Genomic DNA, 6039 nt, shown 5'->3' with positions numbered 1-6039 from the left:
AATCAGAGGTTCCCACGATGACCTCCTCCTCGGATTTAATTAATTTGCTCACAGAACTCAGGAAGACTGCTTACTTCTGCTTACCAGTTTACTATAAAAGGATACAATGAAGGATACAGATGAACATCCAGATGGAAGGATGCATAGCGCAAGGTATGTGGGAAGGGGTGGATGTGCCACTCCCCCGGCATCTCTATGTGTTCATCAAATCCCGTATTTTAGGGCTTTTTATGGAGTCTGCATCACATAGGCATGATCAGTCATTCACTCCATTCCCAGCCCCTCTGCCCTCTCCGGAGAATGGGGGAGGGTGGGGGCAGAGGGAGGATATGGCTGAAAATTCCAAGCTTCTAATCATGGCCTGGTCTTTCTGGTGACCAGTCTCCATCCAGGAGCCCACCTAAGAGAGGCGAGGAGGCATCTGAAAAATGCAAAGCAAAGGGCTTGCAGAGATGACCGATTTAGCTGGTTAAAGTCCATTCCTGACTGCCCTCTCCCCGTTCCAGGACTCTCCAGCAAATATGTTTTCCCATAGCTACTTCTCCCACCTCAAGGACTCTCCAGCTCACATCTGTTGATTCATGGCTTTCCAACCAACTAATGTTCTTCCTTATCTCTGTAGCTGTGTAGGAATAACAAGACTGTATAAAACTGCCTATTATGTTACAATTGGGGCTCAGCCTTTGAATAGGAATCTTCAGTTACCAGCATTAATAAGTGCTGCTTCCTTCTTATAGCCTCAGTGTCCCGTTTCTCTGTTCGAGAATCCTGTAACAGTGCCAATAACGCCAAGGTCACAAGACAAATGGCCTGTAAGACCAGTGGACTGGAAAATCCTTCCCCCTTGCAGGCCCCACCCGAAGCCTCCCCTCCCCATTCTGAGTCATGAGGCACATGTGAAACCTCAGACAAAGGAATCACACACACCTTGCATGAACACTGCAGAGGTATATAAACTGTAATCTAACCAAAGTGAACTCCTGCATAGTGGTGTTAACCTTATGCGCTCCGCCTGCAATAAATTCTCCTTCCTCTAAAAAAGTTGTCTGAGAGTCCAATTTCCTCCGTCGGGTGTCACTTCCTGCAACACATCCAGAGTTGTTAGGACAAAACAAACTCCTATCATCTACAGCCACCCTGAACATGCCCAATCTCTTCTGATCTCGGAAGCTAAGCAGGGTCTTGCCTGGTTAGTACGTGGATGGGAGACCACCTAGGAAGACCAGGTGCTGTAGGGGTGAAAAAACTAATAAATAAATAAATAAATAGATAAATAAATAAATAAGCAAACTCCTATTACCCAGGAAATTACAAGAGTTGTGAGAGCTCTGTGTTAGGAACTGTAGACAGAGACCGATATATAGTTTTTCTGTTATCCCACACAGGAAGACACAACCTGTGATATTATGCACAGCTCTTTCATTTTTGGATGAGTATTTTTTGAATTACATGTGTATTCTGAGCTATAAAAAACAATGCATAGTCTAGGGGGAAAAAAACTATGATTATTCCTCACTAGGCAATATTTTAGAGGTTTAAGTTTTCTGGTGGGAGTTTTGGGGGTTATTTGTTTTGTGGCCATTATAAGAATTTAAGCCCATGTTTGTATTTAATAACAATTCCTTAAATAAATTTTTTAAAAAGGCAAAATGAATTCTTAACTCTAAATATATTCTTCTACCTATACTGCTCTCATGTCAGGTATCGGTAATGCCACATTTTAAGCAAATGGGAATCTGCCCTGGACCCTATATTTTAGGGTACACACACAGGTGTATGCAAGCACCGAAGATGCAGTCTGGCTCAGTGCAAACTGCAACCTAAACATCACTCATGACTAACACCATCCAGGCTGCAGAAATGATTCTGTATATCTACTGCCCCAAGCCCTTGAAACCGAAGACAATTGTGTACAGATGCTCTGAAAAGCTTTGTAATGCCCCTGAAAAGCTTTGTAATGCTCTGCTGCCAGTATTGGAAATAGACACTGCTTTGGAAAAGACAAAAAAACTAATTTATTCCTCTCAGAGAGCATAAATGTAATCAATTCTGCTATGGTCTGATTGTTTGTATCCCTTCAAAATTCACACGTTGAAATCCTAACCTCCAAGGTAACGGTGTTAGGAAGTAGGGCGTTTGGCAAGTGATTGGCAGGAGCTCTGCCCCTGTGATGGGATTAGTGTCCTTATAAAAGAGGTCCAAGAAAGCTCTCATCCCTTGGCCAAGTGAGGACACTGGACGTGTGCAGTCCACAACCCACAAGGGGGTCCTTAGCAGAACCCAACCATCCTGGCATCCTGATCTTGGACTTCCAGCCTCCAGAACTATGAGCATTAAATTTCTATTGTTCATAAACCACTATGGTATTTTGTTATAGTAGCTTGACCAGACTAAGACAGATCCTTTCAAAATAAACCATAGTTTCCCAGTAGTGCCAAGCATCCATTTTTCTTGATTGACTTCATATTCCAATTTACAGTTCTGGAGATTCTCACAAATTTCATAATGTTCACAGCAGTTTCACATGGCGATGAAGGGACATTTTGCAATTTTTAATAATTTATATTACTCTTAAAGTTCTAGACATTGGTTTAGACATAACAGGTATAGCTTGATACTGATTCTTTACATTGATTAGAATGGCAGTTAGATGGACATTTAATGCTGAAATTGCAAATAATTTTATTTTTGTAAAATATTTAATGTGATTTAAATTTTTAAGAATTAAATTAAAATATATCAATTTTTACTTCTATTTCAAAAGTTTATATTCATTATCATTTATATCTTACCTTTATTTTAACATATAATTTTGAATATTTAAAAAGAAAAGTAATTCATGAAAGTATGTATATTAACGATTTTTTATTTTTAAGTTTATTTTCATTTATATTTTTGCTAAAAATGTGTCCAAATTGTGTACACTTTGAGTTCTATTGTCTAATGCTTTAGATAATTGAAATCATGATGGAAATAAAATACATGAAAGTGGAACTCAAAAAGAAAATTAGTTCTTCAAAGAGGCATATTGTTTAAATATGTTTAAACTAGAAACAAAGAAAATGAGCAAATTTCTCAAGCATGACTCACAAAATTCCTGACCAATTCATGATATATTCTTTATTTAATGAAGATCTCATTGCTATTTTAAAAACGAAAATTGGCAAATTATTTTCATCAATTCACGATGTGGAAAGGTCAGATGAAATTCCTACAACCTCATATGCTTTACCAAATGAAAATACAATTACGCATCACGAAACATAATTTGCACACAGAAAAAGCACAAATGCAATTACCAGAACTGAAAAAAAGGATGAATAAAGAGTAATTAATAATATTCAATAAAGATAAGTAACTGCCAGTTGACATTCTTACTGTGATGTTCTTAAAACGGTGACACTATGTAGCCAAAGTTTGCCAAGCATAGTGATGCTTTTTGTTCCACTAAAAGCACAATATTTATAGAAATAATGGAAAATGTCTAGATTTAATATAAATGGTTTCAAATTTTGATGCTAAAACAAACAAAAATAAAGTACAGATAAACGTAATGAAGCAAATGATCACTCTCAAGAATAGAAAATTCAAAATGAGGCCATTAATTTAATGAGTAATAAAGTAAGGGAAGAAAACACACATAAATTAATCAAAGCATTATTTATAATGGAGGGAAGTCAAACAACTTAAATATCCAACCTCAACGTAATAGCTAAATACTGAACAGCCACTCAATGGCAAAACATACAGCCATTAAAATTGTTTATGCATTTATTTGTGTAAACAAAATCACAGGTGGTAAGCCCTATTTATGAGCTTTAGTTGAAATTTCTTTGACCTCTCTAATTTTAGACCCTGTTGAAGTGTGAAGCTCCTTTTCAAGCTCCTTCCTGAGGGTGGGAGGTGGCAGAAGAGGGTGGACCTGTGTTTGTGTCCCCTTGTCCTAAATGCTCTGTCTTTCTGGTGTTTTGCCTTTGACCTACTGTATCTGTCAGTGTTCGATCAGAGAAGCAGTTTTCAAAGATGAGCATTTACCCCGACTATATATTTGTTACAAAGATTTGACCTTATACAATTGTGGGAATTTATTAAGTACTCTGTCTTTGCATCTGATGTCAGAGAGGCAGGAAGGGAAGATGATGTCAGGTGGGGAGCGAAGGACATGCTGAAACCCACGAGGACAAACGAAAGAACCACGTCAGTTCTTGTGGCCTCTGGGTCTCTCACCTTGATGATTGTTATAGGCTAAATTATGTTCTCAACAAATTCTTCTGTTGAAGTCCTGACTCCCTCATGATGGCTAATTTTGTGTATCAACTTGACTGGGCCACGGGGTGCCCAGATTAAACACTACTTCTGGGTGTGTGGGTGAGGGTGTTTCTGGATGAGATTAGCATTTCAATGGGTAGGTTCAGTAAAACAGCCAGCCCTCCCCAGTGTGGACACAACAAAAAGCAGCAAAAGGGAGATTCATTCCCTGCTTGTCTTCCTGCGTGAGCTGCAACATCAGTCTTCTCCTGACCTTGGCCTTAAGATATATACCATTAGCTCGCCTAGTTCTCAGGCTTTCGAACACAGAACACAATTGCACTATTGGCTTTCCTGGTTCTCCAGCATGCAGACAGCAGACCCTGGGACTTCTCAGCCTCCTTAACTGCACGAGCCAATTCTTCATACTATTATAAGGAATTGTACATATTACATATAGAGTACATATACACAATACACACATTTTATGTTATGTATAACATATATAATATATAGTATAATATAAAATATATAACAAATAGGATATCTATAAAACATATATACTCTATTGGTTCTGTTTTTCTAGAGAATCCCAACTAATATACCCCTGTACCTCAGAATTTGACAGTATTTGGAGATAATGTCTTTAAAGAGATAATTAAGTTAAAATTAGGTCATTAAGACATGCTCTAATCCAGTGTGGCTGGTACCTTTATAAGAAGAGGAAACCAGAACACAAGCAGACACACAGAGGGACGCCCATGTGAAGACACAGAGAGAAGCTACCATCTATAGGCCAAGGAGAAAGAGGCCTCAGAAGAAACTAACCCTGCCAATGCCTTGCTTGATCTCGGACTTCTAACCTTCAGAACTGTGGGAAAATTAATTTTTGTTGTTTAATCCGCCCAGTATTTTGTTATGGCAGCAAATTAATATAATGACACTAGTGTCCTACAGAAGCCAGAGTTTTTCTTTGTGAAGCTTAAGATATCCAGAGTTGGAGATGCTGAAGGATTCAAGGAAGGAAGAATTGCAAGTCCAGCTGCTGCTTCACATCAGTGGGGCGAATCAGCAGATCAGCAAGAATGTGTGTGGGCTACACAATATAGGAGCTGCTGCTACCCTTGCACCTTCCAAATCTCCCACAAAAATCTCATAACCCAGGAAAGGGAATTCTGAGGAATGCATTTCAGCCAGGACAAGTTGGTATATTACAAAGCCAATGTAATCTCCAACACAAAATTCAGCCCATTCTACCATTTCCACCACAACAGTGATCCTCAGCAGGGGCTGATTTGGCACCCCATATTTAGCAATGTCTAGAGATTCATTTAGTTGTCACAACTTGGGGGGGAGGGCCTGCCATCGGCATCTAGCAGGTAGAGGTCAGGGATGCTAATAAACTCTCTTCAATGCATGGGCTCCCATGACAAAGAATTATCCACCACCAAAACATCAATAGTGCCAAGGTTAAGAAACTCTGCATTACCACAAATTGCTTCACACCAAGAATTCAAAATTTTAGCAGATGTAATGAAAGCTGAGCTGAGGAAAGGGACATCAGCAGTCCCATTCCACGGTGCCCAGCATCTCATCATCCCTTTTGCCTCTCCTCTCTCCCTCCCTTTGCTCTCCGCTCCCACCTTTCCTACACGTTCCAAATCCTTCTCTAGTTTACAAAGTAGCTTCCCCGTTTCTGAGAAATTTTGACATTATCCAATATTCTGAAACTCAAGATCCAGTATTCTGAAACTCAAGATCTAATCTTATACTCCAAGGGGTTATCAAAAT

The sequence above is a fragment of the Pteropus vampyrus genome, unplaced genomic scaffold (assembly GCF_000151845.1).
Source record: "Pteropus vampyrus isolate Shadow unplaced genomic scaffold, Pvam_2.0 Scaffold32, whole genome shotgun sequence".
Classification (NCBI taxonomy): domain Eukaryota; kingdom Metazoa; phylum Chordata; class Mammalia; order Chiroptera; family Pteropodidae; genus Pteropus; species Pteropus vampyrus.
Note: the sequence above shows the minus strand (reverse complement) of the source record.